At 39.9% G+C, this 17,152-nt stretch overlaps 1 protein-coding gene across 1 annotated transcript in view; it reads right to left on the bottom strand.

The window, feature by feature from the left end:
• Positions 1-13,741: 13,741 nt before the first annotated feature.
• vgll4b (vestigial-like family member 4b) overlaps positions 13,742-17,152 on the bottom strand; it is a 325,618-nt gene continuing 322,207 nt past the window's right edge. Inside the window, exon 6 of the mRNA XM_084035684.1 lies at positions 13,742-13,752. The gene's annotated coding sequence lies outside the window, so the exon portion shown is untranslated. The remainder of the gene's footprint in view (positions 13,753-17,152) is intronic.

Raw genomic sequence — 17,152 nt, 5'->3', positions numbered from 1 at the left:
TTCTGACGTTTTATGTCGGTTGGCAATGTCTCTCCTCCAGCAGCCATTTTTGTTATTTTAAGTAACGGATTATGGCAATTCGTTTTTTTTTTAAGCGTATTTTTACTCGACTAGATAAGGAGAATTTACGAGAATGTCTTCAAAACTGCGGTGAGTGTTTGGCTTCTAGTTTATTGTTCAGAAAACTAGATGCTAGTAAGCTAGCACGAATAGCTTATAACTGAACCTTGACGTCACGTTCGGTTAGCTAAGCTAATCACGGGCAGTCTTAAATGTCTTAAATGCGGGCTGACGTGACAGACGAGTGAAAAGTAGGTAAGGGGACAGGTTTTTTTTTTGTTTAGTATTTTTGTGACTATAATTAAAAGACATGTGAATGGACAAAAGCAAACCGTTGGAATTCAGTAGACACTAGCACCGAGTTATCCCGTGTTAGCAAGCTAACGCTAACGATTTGTAGCATCTTAAAAGGAAATAATCAGTAAAATTAGAGTGCGTTTAAAACGTGAAGCACGGTGGTAACTGTTAGTAGACAGTAAACAAAATGTGTTAGTTTAGCTCCCTGCCGTTTTAAGGAGTTTATACACTTAGAAATAAAGGCCTTAAATTAAAGTCAGTTATCAATATGGCGTTGTGATGACGTACAGAACACTGCAGTTATTTTTAGCCTAGATATTGTTTGCCTCCATTATAACCAATGGTTATAGTTTCACCTCCTTTAATTAATATTAATATAATTGGTTAGAAGCTTCTCGGGGGGCAAATAGGATTCAATTCAGATAGCTGTGCCCTTCCGTGCGTACAGAAGAGAAGCTGTGCGCCAAAAGTGACCGAGCAGAGTGTCGGGAGCTGCGTCGTGACTGTACGAGGGAGCACCACTACGTCCCTGCTACGGCGCTCTTCCCCTCCTATCCTGCTCCTCCAGATGCGGCATCTATCTTTACGCCTCCTCCTCCTCCTCCCCTCCCTCCTGGAGCAGCAGAAACAGGTAAGGCACGCTTCAGATTTGGGGGGAAATATCACCCACATATCCAGTTAGTGGGGGCGGGTGGTGCCCAGAGATAGTGCCTTCGCATTCCAGTTTTTGCGGTCATTTTTTTTTTATTGTTATTATTACTTTGTCCATGTTGTTACATGTCATTGTTGGTGGGAGACCGCCGTCAGATGAGGAAGGGTGATAATGGGAGATGCTCTGGTGTCCGCACTGAGATGCGTCGGCAGGAATTACACACTGTTGCTACCCATTCTGTCTGCGGTCGTTGCCACGGGGACGTGCATTCTGCCGCGGGTCTGCAGTGTAACAGAGGCGATGGATGCAATCTATTACTTTCCCATTTTCCACTTCTATTTTTGTGGATGTGTGCTCTCTTTCTTCAATATAGTTTCAAGCGATAATGATTGGTTGATGATATAACAGATGTGTACAACGTGAAGTTATATAGATATATATTGATGTTTCTTTTCAAAGTTTTATATTTTCATAAAAAAAACATTCATATTTTGCTCAGAGCAAAGACATTATGTAATTTACAGCTCACTGTATTGGAATATACAGTCACAACTTGAGAAACTGGTTAAAAAGTGTTTATTTTTGTGTAGTTAAGCAACCTTATTTTTCAAAAAATTGCATGAGCAGTGGTGGGGTCTGAATCTATTAGTAGCCAAAACTGAAGATGTCATCAGGGATATGAGGGATGTTTACATGTTTTTTGGCTGACATTTACTGTATTCACTGTCAATCCTAAATGTTAATCCTAAATTATTTAGTTTAGTTCAATATATACAATATAATTGTTGTAGATTTTCTGATGATGCACAACTTCTCCCCACTGGGATTAAAAGAGCCCCTGGCATTATTTTATTTTTTTTTATACTGGAAATCTAACCATATTTGTGTTTTAAGCTGTTGCAAGGTTAATTGTTGCAGTTGTCAGCACTGCTAGTGTCCAAGGTGAACCAATGCAAATCAAGATGACGCAGTCCACATTAATGACACCTACTGTAAAAGGAGGCTGCATACACAGGAGAAATATGCACATCTCAGAATATAGTTCTCAGCCTTTTACATTAGAAAAATCTCCTCTTCTTCTATTTGCATTAGATTGTACACTTTGAGATGTAGGATGTTGAAAAAAATGAATTAAAGGAAACTCTTTTCAAAATCGTTCTCTCTTTCCCTGCCATTGGACTTTTAAAGGAGTCATCACCCGGAAATCGCAATTTCTCTTGTTAAAACATGCATATCTGTGTTTGACCTCAGTTGAAACTTGCCTGAAAGGCTGGAGTTTGAAAGTGGCGCCGTTTTTTCGCTTCTGCTCTTTTTCCGAACAGGAATAGCACACAAGGGTGTGCATTCCTAAAGCACGAGATTTTGATTCTGCGCCTTCGGTGACGTCACCGTGGCGGCTACTTGCATAAGCCCACCCCTCTTTCACCACCCAACCCCGCCCCGTCCGCTACCTGAAATCGCCGAAGCGCCGCCATTATGTTTTGGAGTCTGCATGCAGGCAAGCCCCCCCGGCTCTGTCCTTCCTGCGGCGAATCAACGCGCGCCTCATTACATATTATACAATGCACATCCGGACCAGTCAAAACCTCGCGCGTAATCTCGCGTGATAAAATCGCGGTACCAAAAAGGGTCAGAACAAGCTCAATGTTTGATTAAAATTTTTTTTTTTTTTTCTAATAAGTTTTACGAATTGATCCAAAGCGATCCAAGGGGGGCTGGATACGTATAAAACCAGGTGATGACTCCTTTAAATATAGTTTCATGACTATATGATTATTAATTACTATTCCCCATCTGCTGCTAAAGACTAAAGTTCCTACCTCTCCCCCTGTTGATGCCATCACAGATTTGTTGTACGCAATGTAGCATTATCAGCTAAATATTCTTTGATCTCCAGGATGGCGTTAGTCTTGAGACCTGATCCCCGGTACCTACGGTACTGTAGAAAAGCGAGCATGTCACGTTTACAGAGGTTTGGCATCGACTTGTTTCCAACGTGGGTTCTTCTGACAGTCCTAGCATGAACAGTGTAATTTACAAGCCACTTGTTTAACTACATTTCAGTATTTAAACCATATATTTCGAAGTGTGGGAGGACAGGTCCAGACGGGCTGCAGGAGTTACTTTCAGCATGATGTCGCCCTCCCAAAAAGCAGAAGCAGCTGTTTGTGGGGTCACAACTGCAGCATGGGTGAGGTGTATATAACACTTAGAAGAAGACATGCAGAAAGTTGCAGAAAATATTTTGGTAATACTGAGGCGGAGCCTAAAGAGGGAAAACCAGTAGAGCGTTAGAGAGCGGAGCACATGCACATACAAAACAAAATAGCTGTTTTGGGTGCCTGTTCCTTTCAGCTCCACTGTTAAGCTGTGTTGCCATGATCCCAGATTCCAGCAGTGAGTAAAATCCTATCATACCCAGCAGGAATTTTGGCTAAAACTATGAAAACAAGACCCAGTGTGTAACCCCCCCCCCCAGCATTTCACGATGGCCATGGCCCCGCACTTTGGCCTTGATGCCCTGTGAAAAAATGTTAAATTTACGGCCAAGGTGGCCTTTGTGTCCCTGTCAAAGTTCCGGTGTCAACAACGCTAGTGACGCGTGGTGGGCTTTTATGGAATTACAGCCACCCTAGTGCGCACAGTAGGCTAGTCCCGTGTCTGTGGATCAGGGCGATTGCTCTGCTGTGATTGTTCCAAAATAGAACTTGCGCAACTTCGCAAGCCGCGCAGGTGAAGTATCAACATCACATGCAAGAAGAACGGCAACCGTTTGTCAGCTTAATTACAGCCACCCGATTGGAGCGAGCGGACAGTGAAAGCACACATTTTTATTATAAAACTACCGGTTCCGTCCCGCTCGCACCACGAGTCTAAAGCCTGTGTCCTACACAGTCATCAACAGTATTTTCAGTCATAAGACGGCTCGATAGCAGGGTTGAACGAGGTTCTGCCTATCTTTTAAAGTCGACATCATGTCCACATTGCCTACCGTGTATGTGCTCGTGCATCTTTATATATATAAAGATTTCATACAGAATATGTTGCTTTCAAGTAGTAATTCCTTTGTTAGATGTTATTTAAAAAAAAATCCAATGTAACATTAATGTGATATGGGTATTAAACTTATTTAAATACATAATTCATGTTTTGTTATGAATTAGGATGTTATGGTATTAATCTGAAAGGTAAAACCATCTAATTTTACTGTGGTGGTCTTTGTGCCCTGTCATGTGGCCTTGGTGCCCCTAAAAAAATGAAGGGGAAAGGTAAAATGGCCTTGCCCCTAAAATGACGAAATTCACACCCTGCACTCTAGGCTAAAATATTGATTTTTTTTTGCTCTGGTCAATCATTATTCAGATGAAATATTGAGGCTATTTTGCTTTCATAGCATGTCTTCTTTACTACTGTAAAAAAAAAGTATCCAAAATACACATTGAGTTGTTTATTTTATTTCACTTTCTCGATTTGCATCTGCATTAGATAATGCCTCGTTTGCATTTTACATTTCAGAAATTATTAATGTTAATGATCAACTGGGGAAGTTTAATGGTAATATCTTATTTTGATTTTATTTGACCCTATTCCCCTCTATTGTCAATTGATATATATATAATATATGTCTACTCAATATGAGTTCTTCCTTGTACTGTGACCCAGATATCTCCTTTTCAGCAGCACAAACACACACAAAACTTTCCATTTTCATTCCTATCCACATTTTGAAGTTTTGGAATGGCCGTTCTGTTCATATATCATTCATAGCCTGATTTATATCTTATTTTATTCCTAAAAACATGAGAATTTTTTTCATGGCTCTTGACAGTATTTTTTATTTATGGAGTGATGAAAGGGATATCCAAAATTCCCTCTGTAAAAAACCTTTGAATATAATATGTCAACAAAATGAAACTTTGAAGGAAGAATTTTTACTTTGATCCACAGTTCATATTTCTGTTCTGGAAATATATGCAAATTAGATGTATATAAAAAGTGTACGTAGTTACCATGACGTCAGTCATTAGTTCGGCATTTTGGCTGTGGCATCTGGTCTTTTTGAAACCAGAAGTGCTATGTACATTTGAACGCTGGACAAAAGACATTTTTAGGCGACCAAAATGTCACAATTAACTTTCATGAATTTCTTGGATTAAAACACAAGACAACAATGTGGTAATGAGTGATTACAAGGTAGCCATACCCATAGGCATACCCTGCTTTATCCTATTTATCCTATTTTACACTAAATAGCACCAGAAGTTATTAACTGAACATCGTGCTGTATCAAAGACTTGAAACTAGCAAATAGGATCATAAATACATTTTTGCAATGTTTACTGACTGAGGTATTAAATCATATGAGTAGAATTTTCTCATTGACTTCTATATAATCAGACTTCCTTTTGCAACCGGGTGGGTCTCCCCCTGGTGGGTATTAGAAACAAGTTAAGTTTAAGTTACTTCTACGTTGCCTCCACTTCTCACAGAACTTGAAATTAGTACATATTTGATTAAATGTCTCATTTGCATATTATTACACATTTTCAGAAAAAAATATTATACAAAAAAATAGTTTTACCCTGTTCAGTGGGGGTGTCGCTCCTTACCTAAGGGGGATACTGTACGTCGAAATCTGAGTTCGTAGCTGCATAATAATGCATACATAATTACTTGTTTTTGCAACATAGTAAGAGGTGACATCATATTGTGTGGCTAGAATGTGTGTGAGTGTCTTTTGTAGGTCCTAAATGAGGGTTTGAGAAATTGATCCAGACGTAGAAATTTGGCCAAAAGTTGACACTCCAGTCAGCATTTAGGTAAATCTTATTAATAAACAAAAAACAAACCCAAAACGATGATGTTTACACAAGCATCTGCACATTAAACACTTGATTAGGTAATAAAATCATGAATACTAATGAGCCATTTAAGACGGTTAATTACTGCTGCAGATTCAGTGTTCCTTCTGTCTGTCATTTGCATATCATGGCAGAGTGTTAGAATTGATTTATCCATGACCAATTCTCATTTCAAGAATCAAGAACACTATTGCAGGCATTATAGTTCTCACAGAATCTCTGGACAGATGGATGATTATGCTTCTTGTGTGTTTTCTCCTTGTACTCTCCTCCATCTTCCTCCTCTCTCCATCTTAGTGACAATAGCCTGATTGAATGCATATTTTCCGTGGTGTAACCTCATAGCGAAACATTTTTTGCCTCTCCAAACGTGCCAATTAAAAACTTAAGATGGCAGCCATTTCATATCAGTTTCTAAATCTTTTTGGTGTTCAGTTTCATATTCATACGATATGCTCATGTCAGATTCAACTTTATGTTATAAACATAACATATTCTTTATAGTACTGGAAAGGCAAATTAACTTGTTAACTCTGAAGCATCTTCTGTCTCTTATTCCCTGTTTGTAAAATATGACATTAACCACTAGTTGAATTTGTGTCAATAGTGTGGTCAGGATTTTCTCACATAGTGAAGCACAGTGTTCCCCTGAATGCAGCCATGAATGCAGCCATTCTCCTGTGAAGGACACAATTAACAACACACCTAAACCAAACAACTGTTATGTGCTTGCTTCACACTTTCAGCGGTAGCATTTGTGCCTCTGAAATATTTGGATGTTCGACCTGTAAACTGAGTGCTGTTATGCTTATAGCCATCCAGAAAGACAACAGCTTCAGTGTGTTTAATTGTTCCAATTGTACCAGATTACACTATACCCTTAAATAAGCAGCCACATTTTTAAATTAGTTTTTATTACCCAATTCAGCTTTGTGCTACTGTTTACCTTATTATAAGGAATGTGTAATTATGCTATTGTTGGCCATGTTTGTTGGTCAAATTGCCTGATATATGAGTCTTGGCAAAAGTGGACTTTCAGCACTTGCAGTTAAATAATCTGGACTTGCACATTAGAGAGCTTACAGGCTGTTTGTATTAGGTGCATTCAGGTCAAACCTTTTGCTCACAAAGCCTTCAGTAACACTAAAGGAACTTGCAGGGTTTCATTTTCGAGGAATTCCGCATTAACAAAGTAAGTGACAAACTTGTAGAAAACTAACTTGTAATAGAACAGATAATTATCTATAAATCACTTCCAAATGCTCTGCCTATCATACGTTTCTCTATGTGTTATACATGCATTGTTTTGGGGATTTTTCATACTCCTACCTCCTAGACTTAAAATTCCTGCTGCGTATGAGGCACAGCAGGTACCTCCTGAGTGGTCACCCAAGTTCCTTCCTTGCTGATTTGCTGTTCTGTGTTACGTTTACCCTGAATTTACTGTGCATGTCTGTGTGGCATTTGGGGATTTTTAAATCAAATCAGTCAAAGCATATTTTGAGTATGATAAACAAATTAGGTTTGGACAAAAAGTTCTTCTGGTACTTTTGAAGGGTGGATCCTGTATTTCCTACTGATTGTATTCTGAAAATATAGGAAACATGTTTTTGTTTATTTTGTGGAACCAATCTGTGTGGGATAAGATTTTTCTTGCTAGGTTAGTTCAATTCAAGACAACCATGGAGGTCAACATGCAGCAGGATGTATGCCTTTGATCAGTAGTTACTGTAAATGCCAGTGTCACAGAATAGAAAGCAATTAGTGAAACTAACTGAGAATAATGTTTCCTATGTTTGGTGCAAACCCATTCTAATGCCAATTCCCAAGTCCCAAACATGATCCACGAAACAAAATCTAGAATTGTAAATAAACTCATATTATTACTATTATTATTATTACATATTATTTACTATTTTTGGCAACATCTGGCCAGTTGGTTGTGTTTGTAATGCAAGTAGTGTCTTCTAAACCCAAATCCGAACGTCAGTCATTAAAGCAAATCCCCCCATTATATATTAAAACTAAACACATATTTATGTGGACAATGTGTTAACATTAGGTTTGAAGATTAACGGTCTGCTGTCCGGTATGGAATTTGTCTCTCAGTCATATGACTAGGGCTGGGTATTGTTTAGAATCTCACGATTCGATTCGATTTCGATTCGTTGGGTCACGATTCGATTCAATATCGATTCGATTGGATATTGATTGAAATGCTTCGATATCGATTCAGTTTCAAGTAGAAATACACAAGTAAGAGTACCAAATCATTTTTTCAAATCATTTATTTAGTTTCATGCCTTATGAACAGCCGTGGTATAACTCATAGCATGATAAAACAGGACACTGCTTAAACACTGAACTACAGTGCATGTAACGGGTTCACACCGGCCGTGGAAGCTATGGTAGTAGACAGTAGTAGTGCAGATATACCGTTGAAATGCACATATTTGTTTATCTACTCTTCACATTTATTAAATGTATTTTCTCTTCCTGTTTCCCAGTGCGAGTTGAGATACACAACTATGATCGCATTTGTCAATCGCGGTATTTTATTTTGAAAATTGCTTTTATTTTGAAAATTGGCCAGATTGTCTCGTGTTTCTTTAGCTGTGGCTGCAGACCCTGAATTGGGACACAGCTACTGTGTGATTTACTGCCAGAACTGACGCGTTCGCTCGCGGGACGCGCAAAAAATAGAGCAGACGCCGAAACGATCGCTTCACGGCGCGGGACGGCCGCGCCTATTCGCGGCGCTCCGTGTCTGGTGTGAACGACACTATCGCTTAACAAGGGCGCCGAAAGGAAGCGGGGTCCGCTACGCGCCTATTCGCGGCGCTTCCACGGCCGGTGTGTACTCACTCCGGTCGCCATATTGTAATGGTTTGGTCTAGTGCGGCCCCCGTCCGTACAGCGCGAATCACACGAGGGTGTCGGTCACAGCGCCCCCACTGGCCAGGGGCTTGAATCGATTCAGAAGATTGCTGAATCGATATTGAATTGCGGGGAAAAGAATCGCAATGCATTGCTGAATCGATATTTTTACCCACCCCTACATATGACAGCTGTTTACGCTGTTATTGGTAGCTGCTCACAGGTCATTTATATCTGCAATATGAATTTTGATGAGTATATGGGATTTCATATGGCATTGCCAGTATCAAGTTGCTAATAAAGGCACATGTTAAATGATTTTGGGTCATGTTATGCTGCAGGTCATGGGGTTAACATATTAAAGGCTGTTTAGTAAGACTGATTGGACCTTGATCGCCTGCAAGAACCTTGATCTCTTCATTCTCAGAATGAAAGAACAAGGTACTCGTGGGTGGTGTGCATTTATGTTCACACTGTAGTAAGGTCATACAGGAGTCACACTCATTTGTCATTGTGCGGCATTTAAGTTGCCCTTGTGTTGTCCTTGTTGTCACTCCTCTTCCTGAACAAGCTGTTTTTAAACACCATACACATTGTCCCGATCATAGACATAATGCTTTGTTAATAAATGTGTGCATTGCTATTGTGCTGTAGCTTCTTTAATAATGATGTAGTATTAATGCACAATAAATACTGGGTGACTTGTACAGCATGTCATCTTGCGTCATATTGAGCCCTGCTGATGGACCCATGGTTGCTCAGTGACACAGAACACTAAATCTGTGCAACAGGACTCTTACAGTGTAAATCCACCTGTGCACACAGTGTTCCTTGGTGATCGTGTGACTCTTCTTTGTTCTCCTTAATTCTATATCTGTCTGTGTTAGCACTCCTCATCTATTAGCCATCAATGCTAATTGTCATTAATAATATTGCTACAAACCCATGTAAGACACAAGCTTGTATACCGTCTCTTCCACTGATCTTTTGATCAAAACCAAAACAGCTCCCATTTATTTCGATATTTGTATTCGTCCCTCCATATGCACCTTTCTCATGAAAAAGATGTGTGAAGTGTTCTTCTCATCTCGTTCGGAGAAATATAATTTGCAGAAATAAGCATTTTCAGGATTTTCCCTCTCATTTATAGAGCTGAAATCTCTAATGAGGCATGTCTCGATAATATCTTTGTGAGTAGCATATCCTGCTGTCTTTTTCCTGTGAGGGCAGTTTGCTTTTAGAATTACATCAAAGCTGCAACACTGCTGGCATCACACTGCTCACATCACCTAGTGGTGCAAGATTGATTTCCACTTTCCCTTTAGAGGAGACCAGTGCGCATGTGTCAGCGTTTTGTGTCCACCTGCAAAGGGTTCCGACATAATTTGACTTTTATCCAGTTATTTTCCCAGTTTTAGCTCAAATCACTTTGAAATCTTAGTTGTTTTAACCATATATTTACCTGGAAAATGGAATTTAGTCTTTTGCTGGTCAACTCACTGGTAGAGCGTTGCCACTCACGACTGCTTAGCAAAACCCGTCTATCAACGCTATTCTTTTGGGATTGGTTTCCTTTAGTTTTAAGTTCCATTTTAACGATTGTGTTGTTTAATGGGTTATTCTCGGATCATACTCGGCTATAATGGCTGCGTGTGTGGACTGCAAACTCACTGATAAGGGAAGATATCCATCGCCTGAAGTCTGAGCTAAGACAGGAGGATCAGCTGAGAGCTCCGTAGCTGCTTTATAAATAAATGTAATTGATTGATTAATTATTTAATTAATTGAATGATCGATTGATTGATTTGTGGCTACATTGGCCAGATCACAAACCTGGTTACAATTTGTCTTGGTTTAACCCTCCTGTTACCCTTAAATAGTCTAAAATCGGTTATCCAGATAACAGTAGGTTTAAGTATGATGTGACTTGTTTTTTCCCAGGCTACATGAGTTCAGGAATGTTCCTTCTCCAGACCAGAGGGTGGTGGTAATGCACCCAATTATTCTCTCAAATAATTTTAAACGATTTTTGAGGTCGTTAGATTCCATATTATTTCTTACAAATTATCCCTATTGTAAAATATTTCAGCAGGGTAATAATCTTAAACGTGCATACAAGGTTACCAAAAAGTTTTCTTCTTTATAGTAAAACAATAAGCAACCAGTCCTTTGATTGTTTGGCTTTGCAAGCTTCTTCCTCTTTTCTCTCCTAAAGTTCACTTCAAATGTAATTGGCTGCTGCAGGACAACCAGTAAATAGATGCATGATGATGGGTATCACTGGAAGCACTTCCCAAAGCCATTCCCGCAACTTTGAGCAGACAAATAATTTTCTGCATTGCCTCTTGATCTTCTCGAGGCATCATGTTAGTTTATTTCTGCCTCAATTTCGCTGATGTTCTGTCCTGATAAACCGATGAACTAAACAATTTTGGAGTGCTTTTTCACTGCAGGGATCTGATCATATGTCAAGACCTCTCAGCGTCTGTATTGTCTGAGTATGCTTGAATGTGTTCACATCTTTTCACCATACAGCCACCGGTAACAATTACAGTCAACTGAAGAGCAATATCTGAGACTACATTGATGGTACCTTACTGTAAGGTTGGCCACCGGAGTGTTTTAGCAAATATACTTGCTGTGCAATCGTTGGAGTGACTTGCTCCTGACAAATTCAATTCTGTAGTATTGCTATTAGACTCCCCTTGACATATCATAAATGATTATTGTGATCTCTTTGGACATAAACAGTTACAGATGTTCCACAAGCTTGCCAGCAAGGCTAGAAGCTGCTTTGCATGTGGTGAAATCCCCTGTGCTACTGTACTTTATCAAACCTAAGCAGGCCAATGCGTACAGAACTGTCTGAAGTTGTACTTTTTCATGTTCATTTCAAATGTAATCTTCCTGTAGAGAGAGGAAAGATGTAGCTTTGTCTCTGTTTAAAGAATCGAGCTGCCATTCCCCATCTCACTGTAGGGAGAGGCATAGCACTTTGAGTCTATAGGACAGGCCTGAGAAGGCTTCTAAGTATAGTTCTGTGTGTGTGTGTGTGTGTGTGTGTGTGTGTGTTTGTGGAGGTTTTGGGGGTACAGTCTATTTACAGCTCAGCCTGTGGGAGTTGTCCAAGTCCAACAGAAAGGGCAGAGGGGCATGGGAAGACCTCCACTCTGCCTCATGTGTCATCCTTTTCCTTTTCTAGGACTTTAAGCACTGTGTGTGTGTGTGTGTGTGTGTGTGTGTGTGTGTGTGTGTGTGTGTGTGTGTGTGTGTGTGTGTATGTTTGTGTACGTGTGTGTTTGTGTGTATGTTTGTGGATGTGTGTGTGTGTGTGTGTGTGTGTGTGTGTGTGTGACTGAAAATAGTTTCAGTGCATAAGTAAAAGAATATGACACTCTTGCTCATGCTCACACACAATTGTGAAGGGGGAATTGTCTAACAAGATTATCCTTGTGGCTTCCCCCACAGCTGGTTGTTTTCCGAATACTTTTGCTTACAGGAATATTTAATCAATATTGAAAGAACAAATGGAGAAACAAACTTTTATTTTACTTTATTTTACTTTAAATTGAATAACTTTTCAATATCCAGATTATTTCATGAAAATAAATGTGGTGTTTTTCCAAATAAACAAAATATCCATCTTCAAATCCTTTAAAACTCCCTCATGTAAGTTGCAGCTATTTTCCACACAAAATAATTCTAGTCCCCTCACTGGCTTTTTGTAGCACTTTCAACCACATAATAATACTGATAATATGCTTATTTCAGCCATGATTGATGAAACATTGTCGGTGTCTACATGGAGGGAAGCTCCTCCTCTCCGGTGTGTCCAGCCTAGGAGATGCGAATAAACAAAAAATGATCCCGTGAATAAATACAACTGATCCTGCGGTCAAACTCGAGCGAGTAACACAAGGTGAAAAATTGCTTTGCTTTTGGTATGAATGCACCTTCAAAAGCCATCGACACTAATCCAGTATATTGCCTGATGTTCTGAGCCTGGATTGCAGAGAGATTCTGTCAAAGAGACCTTAGTGTAAGACGAGGACTTTTGAATGCCTTTCGCTGTATTCTTCCATAGTTGCAACAGGACTGTGATCACCATGAACTTTTGACTTCCCCCAAGGGAACATGACAATATTGCAGGAAATGCAGACTAAATCAATTCTTAGGTGTACAGAATTGAACTACATTTGTGACATCTTGTGGAACAGTCCATGTCCTTCTGGAGTTTCTATCCTTCTTTCTGGTCCTGTCTGATCTTTTCTATTGCTGACTTGCTGTACGCCATTGATTATTGAGGTGGGATGAATGCTAAGAGGTTGTTATGTCTCAACAGTGATAACTGAAATAAATGATGGCGTTATATAATTATTGCTCAATCTTTTCATGCATAAATAAAGAGTGTTATTTTCAAAAACGAATATATTTTATGAATATGATCACTACAGTGGATTGGACACCATTTTTAACAAGTCAATACAAACAATTGTAATATATGGCAATAGTGGACACCATGCATGAAAAGACTGGAGTAACAGGAAAGTATGTGAAATCAATAACCAGTGGCCTCTGGCTCCCCCAATGACCTGGTCAACCTCATTCTCTGGCAATTGTCCACACAGCACTCAGCTGGCGAATCAGCACTATATTTTAGGATTCTTAACTGACTTCTCAAGGGATACGCAAGGACGTTCAAACCTACTGCATTGGTCGTCACGACAGAGGTATGCACTTTATCATTACTAACTTTATTTAGCAGCAGATTTACCTGCTATGTTCGAGGCTGCCTTAACAGCTGTAGGGTTGTTGTGAGGGTAGCTCACTTTAATTTCCCTTACTCTTGTATTGCTCAGGCAGCCAAGGAACTTGAACCTGAAATGACGATGACGCGATAGACAGACAATCTGAAAACATCAGGGGCCTGTTCCAGAAAGCAGGCTCAACCAACTCTGAAGCTAACCCTGAACTCTGAGTCAACCAACTCTGAGAGGGGCAACTCTGAGTTTTCGGTTCCAGAACAGCTGTCCTGAATAAGTTCAATCAACTCTGAGTAAACTGACTCTACAAAGCCATCATCAATGGAGCTCCGAAACTACGATTCACCATGGCAACCGAGAGAGAGTTATTAGATATTACTGAGTGTTTATGTAGAAAACGAGCTCATCCTTAGAAAGCGGACCAACGTAACTGCATCAAATTAGAGATAGTTGGCGTGGCAGACATTTACGGCCGACTTAATGCGTATAATTGAATGAAACAGTCGATTGATCTAAAGGTAATAAGTCTTTTTTTTTCAGCCCTGCAGCGTGACACTGTGGTGTAACGGTTAACAACGCTGCCTACGGTGCAGGCGACAGTGGTTCACAAAGTAACGCAGTTAACAAATAATCATTTTCATATAGGTGTAATCCCCCCAGGCACAAAAAGAAAGTGGCTCGAGCTGAAAATTAAGCTTAAGAATCTAGCTCAAATACGTAGACTAAGGCATATGATTTTAATCATATTTCACATATGAAACATTTCTGAAAACTCTCGTTCACAAAAAATCTAAAGAGCTCTGCAAAGAATCTGGATTATGTCCGCTATATGAACTGTTGAAAATGTCGGAGAATATTGTTTAAATATGTGATCGATTGGAAATATGGTAATTTTTCCTTCTAAGTAATCAAAATTCTCTCCCGACATAAGGCTGCTAGAATCACTTATTTTCATATTGATTAGGTTGATGAGGAAAGGATGGCAATTTTTTTCAGAGTTGGTTCAGATTCCGGAAAAAGGCGGAGACATGTAGGAGGAACTCAGGGTATGTTGAAGCAAACCTGCCAGCAAGCAAGTTAGGTTCACAGAGTCAGTTACTATGGTAACTGACCTAAAGGTCGAGTTACCTCTCTTTCTGGAACGGAAAACTCAGAGTGTCCCTCTTCTCAGGGTTAACAAACTCAAGAGTTTCAGGAAAACCTGCTTTCTGGAACGGGCCCCTGGTTCTTCTTAGTGCTCCTAATGGCATTTGCAAGATCCCACAATGCAGTTTCTATTTCGAAGCAATATGCTTCACTGTGGTCTTATAGCAGTAACAAAATGTTCCACTTAGTGTCTTAGGGCCATTTAAGATGATTTAACTCTGCATTTTACTTTTAATTTGTCTTCTATCCCTAAAAGCCCAGAAACCACAGAGAATGCAAACCAAGCATATACTCACCTTCTGCAGAACAAGAGGTATTCCTTTTGAGTGCAAAGTTGATAACTATCAGTTTATCAATACGTTTCAAGATTGCCTGAAGGATTTGGCTATATGCATGCCAGTTTGTGCTCTCATTACAAGAGGTCAAGCTTGCAGGTTCTATGCACGACACCAGCTCTGTCCCTCCCTCTTCCTTCACCCCTCCCTCCCTTCTTCTCTGCCTCCTTTCATTTATTCTAGGGACAGAGCCCTATTAGTGTGAAGCTTCTTGTTCTTGTACTTTCTTATGCTGTGCAGCTTTCCTGCTGTTCAGAATGAGTTGGCTTATGGCAAATACACTTTTCATGCAGCGTGGAAAAGCCCAATTCGACCTGCTGTCTGCTCCTGCTACAAGCTCTCTAGGTTATATTTAGTCTTGGACGGGCCATCCTGCTACTACAACTATCATCAGCACCAACGGGGATATCCGGGGAAACTGTACCTAGCACTGCCACCACATTTTTCCTCTCTCTGCTGTATCACTGTAAGTAAATCCTTTTAAAACAATGGCAATTCTGTTGAATTTGAGAGTCTGGTTTTGCCACTGTAGAGAGGGCAACACAAGATGAGTTGGAAATAGTTACCCTTCACTTAAAATGTAGTGAAGTACTTCGTTTTTTTTAAAATCCTTTCATGTAGTTCCACTTGATATTTCCTGTAACTCTGTGGTAACAGTCGACTTATGCCCATGTATCAGACATAATAATCAGCACTGTTGTTGACAGTGGCGTGGAAGAAACATGAGGTTCAATATTATATCAGTTTGTTATTTGTTGTCCAAAAGTAGACAAAGTAGAGACTGGCTTGTGTGTGACCTTGTGGAACATAGAACGATAGTATTTGAACTATTATGACATGTTCAATGTATGGAAGTAAAGAGTAAGTCTTGTGTCTGTACAAAGATCAAGTTTTCCTTTGGTAGCCTGTGTGTTTAGAACACAACCGCACATTAACAACAAGCTTCATTGAGACTGTGGTGTAAAAAAATCCAATATGGCGTTTTTCTTTTCAGTGCCTCTGTCTTTTTAATCCTCAATCGTGAGAATTTTCTTCTTCTTTGTGCCAACACACCACACATGCCATGTGTTTAAATAGGGAAATGCTACAGTTAGGTACATATTTGTCTGCAGGGAAACGGTTCTCTTACTCATCACTTACCAATGAAGGGGGGGGGGGGGGGGGTTGCTTGCATTTGAAGAGGAAGCAGACAGCAAGACATGGAAAGTTTAAAAGTGAGTTTCTCATCCCTGAAAGTTGAAAGTCAGAGAGAAGGCAGATGTAAAAAAAAAAAAAAAAAAAAAAAAAAAAAAAAGAAGAAGAGAGAGACAGGATGGTGGGAACATCTGGAGAAACAAGACCAGTGCCAAACCCTGTGACAACATGACGGGACTGGAAAGTCTCATGAGAGAACACACACTCTCACAGGGTCACACACATGTGCATACATGTCTTAAGTGCACATTAGACTCGTATGATAGTAATGGCGATAAAGTCCTCAAGCCCAAGGTTTATGGACTTTATTTTGGCAGATTTGGAAGTACAAAAATAAATTCCTTTTTATTTACATAGCAGTTGCAATGTGATTGGCAATATGCGGCTTCATTCATTGCCTGGACCTGTACAATGTTCTACACAGCTCACCTGCTGCGCTCTACTGTGGCCTTTAAGGAGACTTCATGTGGCTATATGTTCTGTTCAAAGGCTTTGTAATCCAATGGCATACCACGGTTTTTATACTGTAATCCAGTGCTATACTGCAGGGGGGATCCTGAACGGCAATAGGAGTTACCTTTTAATCAAAATGTAATTAATTGCATCTGTTGCAGATGTGTTTTTTTCATTGGATCCTTTACGTAACAAGAACTATTAAGCGGGGGTTTTTGAGTTGTGTCTAGAATATCATTTTACAATCTTTTAATTCTCTACCAGTAGGCAGGCAGGTTTCTTTTTTTAGGATCTCATCCTTTCTTATAGAGTGCCATGAAGAGTCACTGGTTAAGGACAGATCTGTATAAGGACTGAGGATTCTCAAAAAGTGCAGCACCGAGTGTACCCGAGGGATGGGGGTGGAGGGCAGGATGATGAGGGGTTAGGTGTGGGGTCGAGGTGTAAGAAAGCACTACCACATTCTGGTGGACTGACATGCTAGTTGGCGTGACACCAATTACTTGCAGTGCA

This window comes from Eutrigla gurnardus (assembly GCF_963514095.1).
Source record: "Eutrigla gurnardus genome assembly, chromosome: 2".
In the NCBI taxonomy this organism is placed as follows: domain Eukaryota; kingdom Metazoa; phylum Chordata; class Actinopteri; order Perciformes; family Triglidae; genus Eutrigla; species Eutrigla gurnardus.
Note: the sequence above shows the minus strand (reverse complement) of the source record. Positions and strands in the feature narration are given on the sequence as shown.